Here is a 16,583-nt window from a genome sequence, read left to right as displayed (position 1 = left end):
TAACCGTTGAAGCGTAATGTCCTTTACAAAACATAAGCATAAGCCTTTGAAAAATATACAATTTACAATAACTTCAATCGGGAATCAAATTTACAACATTCGAATTGTAGCTTTTATAACTTACGTTATTCAAATGTTTTAAATACATTAATAACTCCATTATACAACTCGTATACAAAATATACTCACCTTTCAACCAAAATAAAAGCCACATATTAAAATAAGATTAACATAATTTAATTTATGAATTCTAAAATGTATTCAAGCACATTATGCCATAATTAATTGAAATGCTACAATTCGCGGAGTTGCGCTAGCTTTGAATTATTAATCATTTCGTTCATAATGGGAACGCTGTGTTTATACAAATTTATACGGAACCAAACATCTAATTAACTGTCGATTTCATATTTAAAGCCGAAACAATGGTTATTTGGATGGATCGCATAATATTTAGTTAAATATCAAACTAAAATGACGCGGGTAATATAGTATGTATATAGGTAAACTTATTTAAAAAAATAAAAATAAGTGTACCGCTTAAAGGGGGGTGGGTAGTCGGAGGGAATCTATAGTTAACATTTCGTTCTGTATTTTCGCACATCTGTAGAGTCTGAATTTATACTGGCTTTTTTTGAAAAAAAGCAAAAAAACCAGAGCCAGGATACATGACTTCCAGGTGGATGAATGTTAAATTTTACACAACTATAAAATTAGAAAAACCTACGATTAGCAATGATAGTAAAAAATTCTACTAAAAATCCAAAAGTCATCAATATTTTTCTCAATAAAATTAATTGATCGATGAAGTGATGCGCATCACTGCTCTGCTGTCTAAAAGCTATTAGCAGTTGCCGTCGGAGGAGCACCTGCGACTGTCATTTCCTTGCTCGAGATTACTTACCTTAGCTCGACTTGCTACTTGTATCCGTCGCTACTATAAACTGAATTTACCAATAATATGTATGGAAAATTTAGTTAGGTCTATTTGGTGTGGGTTCGATTTCCATTTGGCGAAATTATTTTTCATCCTCATCATTAAATTATTTCAGGTATTCTTCATCCTGGCTTTGGGGATAACACAAAACGCAGTGTTAAGTTGCGTTATTAGTACCCAATGTTTTGAAAATTGGCGGGAACTTCAATCAATTTGTATGAAGAAATCTTGCAACGCTAATTTGATTCTACAAGTATCACAATGCTACATTTTCGTAGCATGAAATTGATGTCCAAGAAGTTTTTAAACTATTTTATAATTATTTTTATATATTGTTTTTGAAATAATAATTATGAATTGAAGCTTCATTTATTTATTCCTTTCCTCTGAGTTATTAGTGAAATATTGAATTTCTTCAAGCACCACACGGTCATTCGCAGCTTCATTAGCACGCCAGCTAATGGGCGAAATGTGTAGAACAAACTGATTTTAGACTAATTGGATGAATTAGTGTAGAATATAATATAATAAAATTACTAGCAATCATTTTGCCGAGGGATTAAGCATACTACTAAAACTCATTTTTTACCAAAACAGTTAAAAAAACAATAATATCTAATATGGCCTATATTGCCTCTTGAAAGTTATCCCTGGGAAGTAATATAAACGTTATATTCTTAAAAAGTCAAGTGCCTGAAATAGGCAGACTCGTCCTCAGAATCGTTTATCCAATATCCTCATAATACTTATGTATATTTTCTAAGAAAGACGACAATATTTACTTAAAGAATTAGATTCAAGTATTACGAATTTAATTAATTAGATACGAGTACAAGTCCATACCGTCATGGCGCAGTGCAACAGCGTCTTACAGACGTAAGCGCAGCGGTAATGTGTTCAATTCCATTCGGGGGAGTGATTATATATATTTTTTTCATTTCCCCACCCTAGTAGATGAAGCAAAGGTTGTGAGATCGATGGCGATATCAAAGTGGTAATGTTTTACTTGCTAGAAAATAGATATCGTCAACAGGATTTGCCACTATTGTGCAATATCAATTATTAATTATTAAAAAGAAATTAGATATGGAAATTGGTAGTGATGATGGAATACGTCTTTAGTATTGAAAACATTCCTTTTAAGCGGCGAAACTCAATCCCGAGTCGCCGTTAGTCTTTCTGGAGTGGAAAAATTAAAATTATTTAAATATTTAATTCCCCAAGCGGGTATCGAACTCACTACAATTCAAATGTCATGTACCAGGCCTCTAGCAATATAAAGTTTTATATTAAAAAATCTTCTAAATAAGCTAACGTAAGGTTACACAGGTATATAAATAAACATCTTAAAAGTTACAGGAAAAAGTTGGTTTAAGCAAAATACCTAATTTGCTCGACAAAAAATGAAAACTTCCAGTTCCAGTGGCAGTCGTTCAAGTTTCGGAGCTGAACGGAGTTGCATAAATCTAACTCAGAGTCACAGATTGTTTTTAACGGCGGTTGTGTGGTACAATTATTTTCCTACATTATTTTCAATTGATATTAGACTACGCGGCGTAGAACGCTGAAATTTAGTATTTAGATTCCTTAGGAATTGTTAGTTTTGAGGAACATTAAAAGAGGTTTGTACGAAAATTCCTTGGGAAACGGAAGAAAAACGAGATTTTACGTTTTTACGATTTTACGATTAATCCAAGTGTTGAGAGGTGAAACTCAATCCCGAAATTTATCTTCTTAGAGGGAAAAAAGGAAAATAATTAATTTCTCTAAGTGGGAATCGAACTCACATCTACAATTTTCTTTAAAATATAACAAAGTAATACATTCTACTGTACTATAATATAAATGTAATTTAAATAAAAACGCTTGATTCTAATACTTTAGACTTAATTTAAATTGCGGTTGTCGACGAAGTTACTCCTGTGATTATTCAATTATTGCCACAGTTAGGAGTTTTTGAGTTTAAAAATATCCACCATCTTTCAATTACCTTTTGGATTTTAAAGAAGGAAATTACAATTTGTTTTATTGCGAAAAACGTTAGCTAAGTTTTTTTTTGTGAAATCCAATTTGGAGATGGGATTGTGTTTTTTATTTAGTTTGTCTTTCATTCGTTGTGGTTGAAAATTTGAGGTTTGAAGTGGTCTAAAAAATTAATATTAAGTAAAGATCGAGTTGGTTTTAGTCTAATTTTATATTTATTTTGCATCTGTACTAATTTTATAAAAACTTACCAACTGAATTGGGAGCTAAAATTTTATCATTTTTTGGAAGTCGTTTAAAGAGAAAGAGGAAAGGCTTTTATATTTTAACTCGAAATTTGACTCGATAAAGTTTATCGAGTGAATTTTAAAATTATTACTATATAGATAGATATTTATATAAATTTAAATAGATTGTTTTACTTTTATAAAAACGTCGACAGCAAACACAAAAATGCTTGAATTTATGTTTACTCATGCGCTACATTATGATTTCGAATGCAAATTCGAGACAAACTGTATGTTGAAATTGAGTGAAATATAAATAATTAATTTCTCCGAGTGAGAATCAAATCCACAAAGTCTCTGTTTCGTCTGTGCAGAAATACAAACCTAAAAACAACTGAAAGTTTATTAGCACATAACTAAATATACTGTGCAATTAAGTTAAACAACACAGGCATTTAACTTTTATAGGTTTATATCTAACGAGTGCACAAGATTGCAGCATTGCACTCACAGTTGCAAACTACAATTTGCATTTGATTCTGCACTACCAAACTTTGTAACTGTTATCGTTTAATTATTGTACCGAGAGAGAGAAATGTTTCGAATTGCATACATTTATTCATATTTATTTGATTTTCTTTTCTATGGTGAAAAAAACACTCTCTATATTTATTAAGAAAATAGTCTTAAATATAATCGTTTGTATTAGTAAAGAATTTAAGCCATATTGTATAAAAATATAATTTCTAGCAGTCGAAATTATCACGTCTAATGTTGTGGATCTCACTAGGGGATTCCAGAGGTCATCATCAATTATAGGACATCTCAAGGGTCTTTATCTCTTCAATACAAACGTTTTCTCATGTTCCATTTTAACCTATTACTGTATTTAACAAAATATTATAATTATTAGTTAAGTTAAATATTTTATTTGATAATGGCGCCATTGGGCAGATTATCAAAAAAAAAATCAGCCTCACGCTGTATCCCGCATATAGTAGCATAGGCAGAGGAAACCTAGTGTTATAACACTTCGTTCCCAACTCTCCGCCGAAATTTTCGAAGTTCTTCGGCCACAGATGATGACTAAATAATAAATCTTATAGATAAATTGTAAAACTATATTACAATGTTTTTTTATAATGTCTATTTTTTATCTGCGGTTAATTATATGTGAAGTGAAGTTTCTCTATTAAGTGCCTACTATACATAATATTTACATTTGTCCCTATACAAAAAAAGACAGACAAACTTATTCTATTTTCTCGTTTCTTCCCCCTAAAATATATAAACTTCTATTTTCCCTGTTATATCATTTATAATATACATAGTATACCTATGTACCTACGTATAAAATATATATAAAGTATGTATTCACGTCTAGTTGAAAGGACGTCCTTTTGTTCGATTGCCCGCATGAAACAAAGGAATAGAGTAAACACCCTATACGAGTACGCTCCACAATAATCCTGATGGCAGCTACTTCGATAATGAGTGAAATGTCATTTCTGTCACTATTGGAATCATCTAAATTACAATTGATTTTTTAGCTTCACGCTGTACTTGTTCTTCTACATAGCAACCCTGCTAGGCAGAGGGAACGGAGAAATCTTGTGTTAAGACACTGGTTCTCCTTTAAAACACTTCTTTTTCTCATTTTCTGCCACAATCTCGAGGCCTTGCGTATTTAGTGGCGAAACTTATGTCATTGAAAGTTATGTACTTTTCAAATCAGAATGTGAAAAAAAAACGAAAAAAATACATGATAGGTTCACATATTTTATTATGAAAAACAAAAACACTTTTACCGTACGCCTCGTGACACCACTGCAACTAAAACACAATTATTCACCAATTGTTCTAAAATTACTTTCATCTATTGTTTTTTCCCCCAACGAACAAACTTCCCGACACCTGTTCCCAACCCTACTGAAACCCCCTTATTAATCTAAGATAAAGAGTGCATTGAGTGCTCGAACATCGTTATACGCAAACTTCTATATTCTACTCAAATCTTTAAAGTCGAGCCACAAAGTTGAATTTCCAATATCCAATCTGAATTCGCTAGCTTGCCTGCTCTATCATCAACAAAGATTTCTTTTGCATTCCAAATTCACTTATTACAAGGAGATAAGAGTCACTATGAAAGCGGAGAGCGTGGTCACTACATTTGTAGAGACTATCTCCAGATGCAGGACTTGACAATGGACTCTCTTGTTTTACCGACCTCTGAACGTGGCTGAGATTATATCCTGATATTATTATGATGGAATCGATATTCTCATTTAATTTTAATAAGTGACCACTTGATTCTCAACTCTTGGAGACCCTCAAGTGTTGTTAATATCTGCTATATTAGATGGTGTAAGTGTTTTTATGGTTTAATATATAAAATAGATTGTATTGTTGCTGTGGCTAAGTGTGTTGAGTAGCGGCGTTCAAAGCCGCACTTTGCCTAGTTACAAGAGAAAGTAAATGAAAATATTAAATATTTCACACCCCTGAATGGGATTGAACCCACAACTGTCGCATTTATAGTCGCACGTTTGTGTCCCTACGCCAAGACGGTCTCTATCTACTATAAAAAACGTAAAAAATCATTTTATGACTAAACATCTAATTCGAAATATTTTGAACAAAAACTCTACTAAAAAAGCAAAATAAAACAAGCGGAATCCAATAAAAATATACACGAATCTACGCAATACACTTGAATAAAAGAGAAAAAAAAAGGAGAAATATACCACAATATTAAATATTTAAGCGACAGCATCCCCCTATCGACAACAGATTATCTTAAAACCACTTCATTACGTCAGATGAGAATTTTTTGCAGGATTTTCAACAAAATGTGAAGGATCCTCGATGAGTTGATGCTGTAATTTTGAATTTTAAATTGAGCGGAGAGACATTTTTTTTTTAATTATGAGTGTTGTGTACTAACTGGGCGTGTAAATTTTTTTTTCTATATATAGTGATATAAGTTTACGTATTTTTTAGCTTAAATATCGTGTTTACTCGTTGCTAAAAGGTGGTTATGAATTGAAATGTATGATAAAGAGTTATATTTATAGCTACATAATAACCTAAGAGATAAATAGGCCTTTTTAGTAACCAGATAATTTCTAAAGAAAGAAAAATATAATAAAAGCTAAATATAATAAGCTAGGTGTGGAGTTAAGTTACGCCGCTCACCATGCAATGTCGGTATAAATATGACCCCATATAGCACGTACTATTTTAATTAAAGCTGTATTATAATTATAAGCTTCAAGAGACTGTTTAGTACTAAGCCTTCTAAGGTTGTGACCGGAATATGAGATTACCGGTTTCTACCTACCAGGTCATTTAAGATCTAGATTATCCTTCAGACAAGCTGTATGTATGTGGATTTAATTAATTTACTAATTAAAGTACGACACAATTACTTATTTTCTCATCTGAGAGTAGCCTTAAAAAACGCATAGATAAACAGGCAAATAGACGAAAATTTCAATAATAATTGTTTTCGGCTTCATTATTATTATTACATTAATAAATGACCCCAATAATAGATTTGTAAGCGCGACGGTTGTGGGCTCAATTCCCACTTGGGGAAACCATATTAACACTAGGTTCCTTTTGCCTACCTTACTATAAATACGAAATAAGGGGAAAAAATATATATTCATTTAAAATATTTAATGTAAATAAATAAATATATATATAAAACATTGAGCAAGGTTTAGTAATCTGTTGTCAGTCAAAAGGATTATATAGGGCAAGTTACCAGACGTCCAGCTGTAATCAGATCAAATGTTTTACTTCACTGCGGTTACAAAATGGCGAACCCTTTTCCAGCTGTTTGCCTAAATTTAGATTTCGTAGGTTCTACCCTCCTATTGATATATAGGAACACGAAAAAGTTAAATAAAATATACTGACATTATATTTATTTTGGGCAATTCGTAAAAATATAGCATAATACCGTCGTGCCGCAGCAGCACAGCGTTTGACTATAAAAGCGACGGTTGTGGGTTCGATTCTCACTCGGTACAATTCAATATTTTCATTTCTTTGATATGGTAACAAGAAAAAATGCGGCGTTAAGTTCCGCCACTCAACACGCAATATTAAGTACCCTATAGGTTTTGTTTACGCGTTGAATTTTTTTGATTACGTTGACTTGGAAGTTTGATTTTTTTGTGCTTTAAGGGACTGTGGACCAGAATATTTGATATTAATTTCATATTGATATAAATGCTCTTGACAGACGAACAACAACAACAACAACACAACAACAACAACACAACAACAACAAAGTAACCCAATACAATTTTTCGTTTTGAGATACGGAACCCTAAAAATTACAAATAAGCGATAAAGTGTACCTATAGATAATAAAACACTTATATGCCATTTGAACTCACAACTTTAGCTTATTGTAGCCAAATATTACTTTAAGTCTTCACAACTGTGCCACATAGAAAAAATAACAGAAAATCGCCACCATCTAATAATTACTTTTTCATTTTTGCTGGTGCTTTCTCCGAGCGTACACTTTGGACCAATCCATTTGAAATAACATCAAATATTTTTATATAATTTACGAAAGAAATTGCTTGAAATTGTTTTTAGAGTAATAAGATTTTTTTAATTCCATTAAAGACTTAATATTAGGAGAAATAGTCGTTTTGTTGATAATGATAAAGTTGTTTTTTTGTCATGATTTGGCCTTTCACATTGTAAGATAAGCACAAAATCTTTTTATCTTTGTACACATATTTGCCTTACGTGTTGAGTGATGAAACTCAACGCCACGTTCTATCTTCTTACCAAAGCAATGAAGCAAAAATATGAATGACACAGAACTCAACGCCACGTTGTACCTCGTTACCAGCAAGGAAATGAGAATCGAACCAATAACCTCTGCCATGCAATGTGCCTCCACGCCACGACTGGCTTCAATATTAAATATATAGATATAAATCTGTTCAACCGTCAGTTCATATCAAACGACAATTCATATCATTGTAAGGAATAGCAGAGTTAGGTTCCATGGTAGATAAGTCGTCCGCAGCCGTCTGCGCGTTTAGCGTTTGTTTTGGTTCGCGGCATTGTCTCTTGCACTTGACGGGTATTGTTTAACATTTTATTTGTCTGTGCTGTTCTTTATTTGAATTGTGTTTGTATTGCGGAATACTGTCTGTCTGTCTGTCTTTGTGTTTGTGTAAGTTTTTTTTATAAATAAATTAAAAACAAAAAATATTTTTTAGAAAAAGCTTTTATTTAAACGATTTAAAAAGAAGAAAATAATTTTTTTCTTTTAAATTTTAACTGTCAACACATAACCTCATTATAACCATATTTATATGATCATAAAACTTGTCGCGCGATTTACTTTTGTAAATAAACCAGTAGTACTGGTTTATTTTGTAAAATCAAAAATTTAATTATGTAAAATCTGTAAAAAGTTTAAATTTTTTAAGTTTTAATTAAATGTTATATTGATTAACACGACAAGCTTTTATGATCTATATGATCGAAATTGTGTATAATGAGGAATTAGATTAGAATTAGAAAAGATTTCACCCGAACACATACATACATTGCAAGTTAAATAAAAGCTTTTAAACAATACCTTTAATTTGTTAGGTATTTATGATTTGGAAAGATTTCGAAATTATAGATATATTATAGATTTTTTTTAGCTATACGCTGTATTTTACATATAACAGGGCCCACGGAAGTACCCTATAGAAAGGTTCCCTCCCTATTCCCAAGAGTCAAGACATTTCTCACTCCCGCAATTTACGAAACATGACGAGTAGAGTGTTAGCAGAACTCAGGGTTGCTCGCGAAAGCGAGAAACGAACCCCCTACCGTCGCGTTTACAGTTAGACCCTGTGCCACTACGTCACAACTGCCTCGGTGTATATCACAAAATTATCTTTATTTTCTCTCTAAAATACAGCAAAATTTAAATGCAATGTAAAATTCACTATACAGATATTACTGCGCCAGACGCTCATCAATCGATCTTGCCCAAAATACTGCCGTCGACGACACCTCGTTTTACACTATTTATATATAGTCAAATTAAAGTCCACTATTTTAGTTAAACAAATGTTATTTCATCAGCTTCACGCTTTTTCAGGATCAGGATGGGAATAGAGAATCTATTCTGTGACAGGTTTGACCGGTTCTGAGGGTTGTGCGTCTGATTACCACTCAGGGGATATAATTATTCTCATTTCATCACTCTGGTTACAAGATATAGTACAAGACGGCGTTAAGTTCCGCGATGCGTAATAACTCAAATTAAGCTGATAGTTTGGAAGAGAGTTTTATAATTAGGAGGTCTATACACACAAAAGTTGTATAAAAAGAAGAAAATAAACCTGTTAAATATGTAATTTTTATTTTATATAACACAAGTTAAGTTAGTAGTAGTTAGTACACTGTGGCTTTAGAATGGTAAAGTCAGTATAAACTTTAATTGCGCGTGACCCATTGTGTGGGATCGTTGCTACGTAAGACGTACAGAAATAACTATTTCTTTGTTTGTTAAATTATTTTTAGTAATTTAGGTATTAATCTAAAAATTATTTTTGATGCCTTCGTGGCGCAGTGGCAATAACTGTAAAGGTGGTAGTTGTAGGTCCGATTCCCAATCTGTCGAATTATATGTAAAATTATTTCCATTTTCCTATTCCGGTGGACAAAGACGCAGAATTGAGTTTGGTGAGCGGAAAAATAATTTATACCCCGAATAGGAATCGAACCCACAATCATCGTACTTACAGTCAGAATACATGCCGCTATACCACGAGGGCTTCAATTAAAACCTAAATTTCGTTCGATTAAGTTTGGTATATGGGTACCTCCCTACTTGAAGGCTATACATATATTTATGTTAAAAATATATTTTTTGAGACACATATGTATATATTTTCAATATAAATTTCTACCAATCAGAAGCCTATCAAAATATTCATAGTCTTGGGAACATTCAAAGATACAATTTCTTTTCAATTTCGAAGTGTCGTGTCTTTCGGATGTAACGCGGAAATAAGAGTTATGGAATATTATAAAAATACAAAAAAAAAGGTTACTATTTTCTTTTGTATTTTTAGTATTTTCTTTGGTTCCGTTAAGCTGGGAAGTCATAATGAAATCTGTAGTAGGGTAACAGCTTCAAATACTAAAGTGAAAGAATAATTCTCATTGTTTTAGCTTTACGCTGTACCCTTTTATAAGTAGGGGGAGTAAATGGGGTGAATTCCGGAGCAGCACAGTCTCTGACCGTAAACGCGAAATGTGGGTTCTATTCCAACTTGGGAGAATTAATTATTTTCATTTTCCTAGCTCTGATAACAAAACAAAGTAGGACGTTGAGTTCCACTGCTCAACACAGAACGCCTCGAAAATTAATTGGGCAGAAAGTGAGCAACGAAGTCTTAACTAGGTTCCCACCGCCTTGCTATTTGCGGGTTAGAGCGTGAAACTCAACTAAATATGAAGAAAGGCGTCAAATTTTACAAAAGAGACGCGTTAACTCAAAATTATACAAAACGGAACACGATGGTCCATTAAGTGTCGTTAAGAAGAACGTGTTTTCATAATAAATTCCCTTTAATTTAGTACATTTGAGACCTGCAAACACGCTTTTGAGCAAATTGACTACAATTTAATTAAATTGCACCATGTTTTAAGTAAATTTTAGTAATAGAGTAAATATTAATTTATTTAAAGACTTCTACTTGTTCATTAATTTTTTAATCTTCCGTTTTTCACTTTCTGAGGATTTAAGTTTACGGAATTCAACGACGTGCATTACTTTAGGAGAATATAGAAATAATTATAATTTAAATACATTTAGAATTGTACAACATGTGCTTACAGTTAGATTTTCCAGGCTACAGCGCCACGATAACGTCCGCTATATATATTATTTTATTGAATTCTGTACGACAAAAGAATATTTTCTTTTATTCTTTCTCTTTGTTGGTAGTCCTGTACAATAAAAAATTACACAAATTAACCCTTGATATATACGAGTATATACAGGATAGGGAAAACTAATAGATAAAAATGTTTTAGAGGTAAGTTGTGGCGCAGGGGGTTGTGACTGAAAACGCGACAGGTTCTAGATTCGATTTCCACTAGAGAAAAAAAAATAAAAATAAAAATACTTTATTTGTTCAACAGATTTTACACAAAAATAATTGTTACAGAGATCTCCTTTTAAGCAAGTAATGCCTGAACTAGAGGAAATGAAATATTTAAAACTTTCCTTCACTCGCTCTGGTAACGAGCCAAACACAGCGTTGAGTTCCGCCACTCAACACGCAATGCCTCCAATGTATTCATTATTTACATACATATATTACTAAAACCAAAATGGGTAATCTTCATATTAAATAATTAACATTGAAATAACAAAATTGTATAGAAACTTAAGGGTGCTGTTTACAATTTACTTAACGTTACAACTTAACAAGAAGCCGCCAGAGGTCGTGGGGAAATTAACTTAGTTCTAGCTTTATGACCTAACTTTCTGAGCTATTGTCCGTCTCAACAAAGGCATTTGCTTATTTTGTATTAATATTACTGAATTTTAGACGCTTTAGAACAATTTAAACTGCCTTAAGTAACTAAAGTAAAATATGCCGGTTCAAGGAATAACCTTTTTGAAGTTTGCTCTCGTTATTTATATTATATTGAAGTGTAAAGTTTTATTTCATATCCGTATGTATAATTATAATTGATATTTGTATAATATAATGGGTTAAATATACACTTGAACCTCGAAAATCACTTTTAACTCAAATACTTTTTGTTTATACCACAGAAAATGTATAACTTAACATATTCTCCTCTGCCTTAAATAGGTAGACCAGAATATGTTAAGTTAATAACGTGTAACTTAATGCAGCGTTAAGTTACGCTTTCAAACACATAGATTCTACAATTAAAAAAAAATCAGTCAGGAATGGATGGATCAGGATCAGGATGAATCAATTCAGGTGTATTATATTGTTTACTAGCGACCCCCTTGCGGCTTCGCCCGCTTTTACTACTGGATTATTCATATAATGTATGTTTGCAAAGCACTTAAGATAATGTGAAAATTAATTAAACCCTAATGCTACCCGCATTTTCGTAGTTTCAATAAGTATTTTCCAATTGTTTTACTCGGCAAGGATTTTTTAGTAGGTACCGTAATTTTAAATCTGTACTACTAATCTTTTCAAATACTTATTAAAATATATTTAAATGACTATTTTTAGATAGTTAAATGACTATTTTTAAACGGAAGAAATTATAAACAAAAACCTACCTACTAATAACTACTACAAAAAATATGAAACCAAATATATCGCGCTGAAATAATACATTCAACTCCAATTATCCAATACGTGCAAACGCATCTAAATCTTCGTTGCTATGCCTCTACAGCGGGCGGGTTTTTTTTTTTCGAGCTTGTGGTTAATGCTGAAGAGGGTATTCTGTCCCTGATGAAAAGTAAGCACTACGTGGCTGCCTGTGAGGAAAATTAAATAGAATGCATTGGCCGGGAAGCGAACACGGGCCACCCGCGTGGCAGGCGAACATTCTACCACTGAACCACCGATGACTGCTCATGACGCGCTTGTATAAGCAATGCATCGCGGGGCGAGTTTCGCAGCAAGGATGTTTTGATATTGTAACAACTTCTAAAGTACTTATTAAAATGAAAAACAGTAAAAGACAGTTTTGATCTACATTAAATGGCCAACGTAACTAATATACTTATTTATATGCTGAGAGTAAGGGATAAGTAAAACTTGAGTCGGCACAGCTGATGAGTCAACGGCGTGATGTGTCAATAATTAAATGCGTTTTTCTCTAAAACTATTCGCAATTTCGAAATAGTGTAAACGTTCGTTCGTTCATTCGTTCGTTCGTTTAACGTAGAAAATTAATAAAGTATTTTAAAGGATAAGGATTAATACCATTATGGAAAAATATCCCTCACAATAACAAAATATATTGAAATTACTATTTTTAGACAGAAATATGATTACTACACGTTATCCTTAAAAGATAAAAATATGCTGTCGCGGACTTTTTTGTAGATCTTATTAAGAGGAACAATACTCCAGTACATCATTTTTATGTAGTACTTACCAATAAAGCAGCGCATGCGCGAAAGTGTCTCAACGGGTAGGACTTTAGACACATTTATCGTATTTATGTTAATTTACATAAGAATGTACAAATAATAAACTATATATAAACCTTCCCTGAGAAATATTCGACTTAATGGTGAAAACCGCATAAAAATCCGTTGGGTGGTTTAGAAGAAGAAGAGTTAGAAAGTTCAGACAGACACGAAAAGCGACTTTGTTTTATAAGATATAGGATACTACGAAATAGTGTACCACAAAAAGAAAATGCCTATTTTAACATACTATTCTGGTCAGTCAGCGTTAAGTTACGCCAACGTTACATAGACACACAAACTTACAATTCAAATTCAAAGAATTCCACAGGTACCATGTGAATAAAGGAATTTGCGCACTAAATCGTTTATTTCCAGATATAATAAAGAACTAAACGATAAAATAAGTGAATCTATAAAGGTACGCAACTTCCCTCCAATGACACGTAAAAACTGTTATCAGAAGGTTTACAGCTTATAAACTTTTATCTTATGTGAGGGTTTTAGAGTAGATTGTAAGGGAACGTTGTGAAGATATATTTACTTATTATATTTAAGTTCATATTATGGGAACGAAAAAATATATAGAAGATAAAAAAATCTTATATATTGAAATTTATACGTTAAAATGTTATTTCATATTACCGAAAGAAACAAAGTTATAGAAAATGTTTAAAAAAATAACTTAGTGAAACCCGAACCCGCGGCTCTTGGAAACCGTCTAGTCGCTTTGATCATTGAGTCATACGTTCTTAACAAGCTTAACGTCTAAATTGTTATAGGTACGCTTGTTGCCAGATTTTTACTTTCCATTTGAAAAATAATTCAATGTATGTACTAATATTGTATAATCAAACTGAATAAATAAATAATTATAATATTTAAATTTCCACTGGAGTCTAGAACCACCCCTAGAAAATATCTCACTTTGAGGTTTGTGAAACAAAAGTATTTGAACTTATCATCGGTTGAGCTTTAGGTTGCCTTCGTGGCACAGTGTGACCAATCTAAGCCTTAACTCGAGGGTTATGGCTTCAATTCCCTCAACTCCTGGGAATAAAGTACTTACATTTCTGATAATAATATCTCAAAAATTTGATAAAACGTGATGTTTTAGGTTCCCTCTGTAATTTAGTTACATTCGTCAAGTCAAACCCATGGCCACCACAAACATGTATCGACATCGACTGCGCTATCACGACTATAAAAATATTTTCTTAATTTCAATATTTCTTTGTCACGTCGCCATAGCGCCATAGTCATGGCGCAGCTACGAGTATTTGATGGTTTTATTTTAACGCCGTTATTGGATAGCTGTGGTTTGCGATAAAGCAGTGTCGTTCCGACGCAGTTTTAATTAAAATTGTTGCGGGTACCAACGATATCTGCATTTTTAGACCTTTTTTTTACTATTTTTTTTTATAGTGCTATGGCTATCGATATTTTAGTGGCGCTTTAGTGTTTTATGTTTATGTTATAACTGTTTTTAAATTATGCTTATATTTTGTTATAGATATTATTTATTTGGATTTGAAAAATAAATTAAGCTCGATGAGGCATAATTATTTATTTTTCTAATTAAAACTTGTGGATGTAGCAAGGTAAAGAAAGAACCTTTTTTATTTAATGTCGAAACAAGAAACATAAAAATAATTTCAATACAATGATTCCCCAAAATGGATATCGAATCCAAACTCATTGTGTGTAAAGACACTAACAAACTGCACTGCAAGAGCGTCCAGCTATAGTGTACCTTCATAAATATTAGGTTAGTCAATTTTATAATAGTATGTATTTTAAGATAGCCGTATGTAAAGCAATGTATTGCGCACTTTGGCTATAAAATAGAAATATGGGCGTAGCAAAGGTCTACAATATTGTTAGCATGAGAAATCATGCCAGGCGAAGACATGTGGTGTTTAAGTATTTTAAACTTTATATCCTTAGAAATATGAAATATTTTTGTTTTAAACTATAGGTTTTATATTCAATGAAAAATTACTTAATATTTAAAGTTAAATGAAAAGTAAAGCAAAATTGATATTAATATTTAAAATTTGCAGTAAAGTATTAAGTTACTATGGGATCGATATCCTTTCGAGCAATGAATTATTTTTATTTCCCCGCTTTATAAGACCAAATGCGGTGTTAAGTTCCACCATTCACGTCTCGAAATACCAGTATTCTGTGCACATTCCAAATACGGGATATAATAAATAAAAGAATCGTACTAATAAGAACTTGAACGCAGCGGGATTTGGATCCTCACCTCGTGGAAACCCTAAAAGCGCTTTAACCACTAGACAGTAAGTACCTCAGTGAAATATGTTGAAAAAAAAAAAAAATTACCTCCAGGGTGTGTTTACTTGTATATTTATTTACCTAAAAATACTACTTCTGAAAAAAAAATACAGTCGAATTGATAACCTCCTTTTCTTACAGAAGTCGGTTAAAAACTACTATAGAATATAATTTTATTAAATTAGTTAATCAATTTTACATTTTTAAATATAAATTATTATAAAAAAGATACATTTAAAAATATATTTAACTGTTTAGCTAATACTCAAACGTATGACACTATTTCCTAATTTTAAAAAATCTAACCTTAACATATCTTAATATTTATTTTCGTTTCACCAAAAACACACCATAATAAAACATATTTCCAAAATTTACATATATTTTTCTTACAAAAAATAAAAAATGTTTACTTACAACCACAATTTTCATTTCCCATGCTTCCTCCCCATCTCCACATCTGAGCTCGTGGTGTATTCGAGTGTTAAATTTTTATAAGCCACGGCTCGACAATTTTTTTTCAACATTCAGCACTTTAGAGTTCCGCTACGTTTAAAATCTGGTCTCTAAAACCGACGGTACACAGTTCCTTAAGGGTAAGTTTTCACTTTAAGCTCTTGTTTTTTTTTAATAACCTTGATGTAAGTTTTGAATGTAAATTAACTGTAGTATTTTCCCGAAAATTAGACGGAAAGTAAGAAACTGATTTATTTTCCAGATCAGTTCAGCAACAGAACAATCCCTACCAAGATTACTTGTAGATTTGCCATAATATGTATGTTAAATACATACATATTATGACAAATCTAACAAGTAACATGGTGTTAATTTTTTATTGTGTATTTTATTATGCACTTTTTTGTATTATTTTTTCAGCATGTTGTACCCCTCATTTAGCAGGCCAAAGAGAACCTAGTGTTATACACTTAGTTCCCCAAATTCGCCGAAG

This window comes from Heliconius melpomene, chromosome 10 (assembly GCF_056956725.1).
Source record: "Heliconius melpomene rosina isolate 202511_hmr_F chromosome 10, ASM5695672v1, whole genome shotgun sequence".
NCBI classification, from domain to species: Eukaryota; Metazoa; Arthropoda; class Insecta; order Lepidoptera; family Nymphalidae; genus Heliconius; species Heliconius melpomene.
This window is presented reverse-complemented; position numbering follows the sequence as displayed.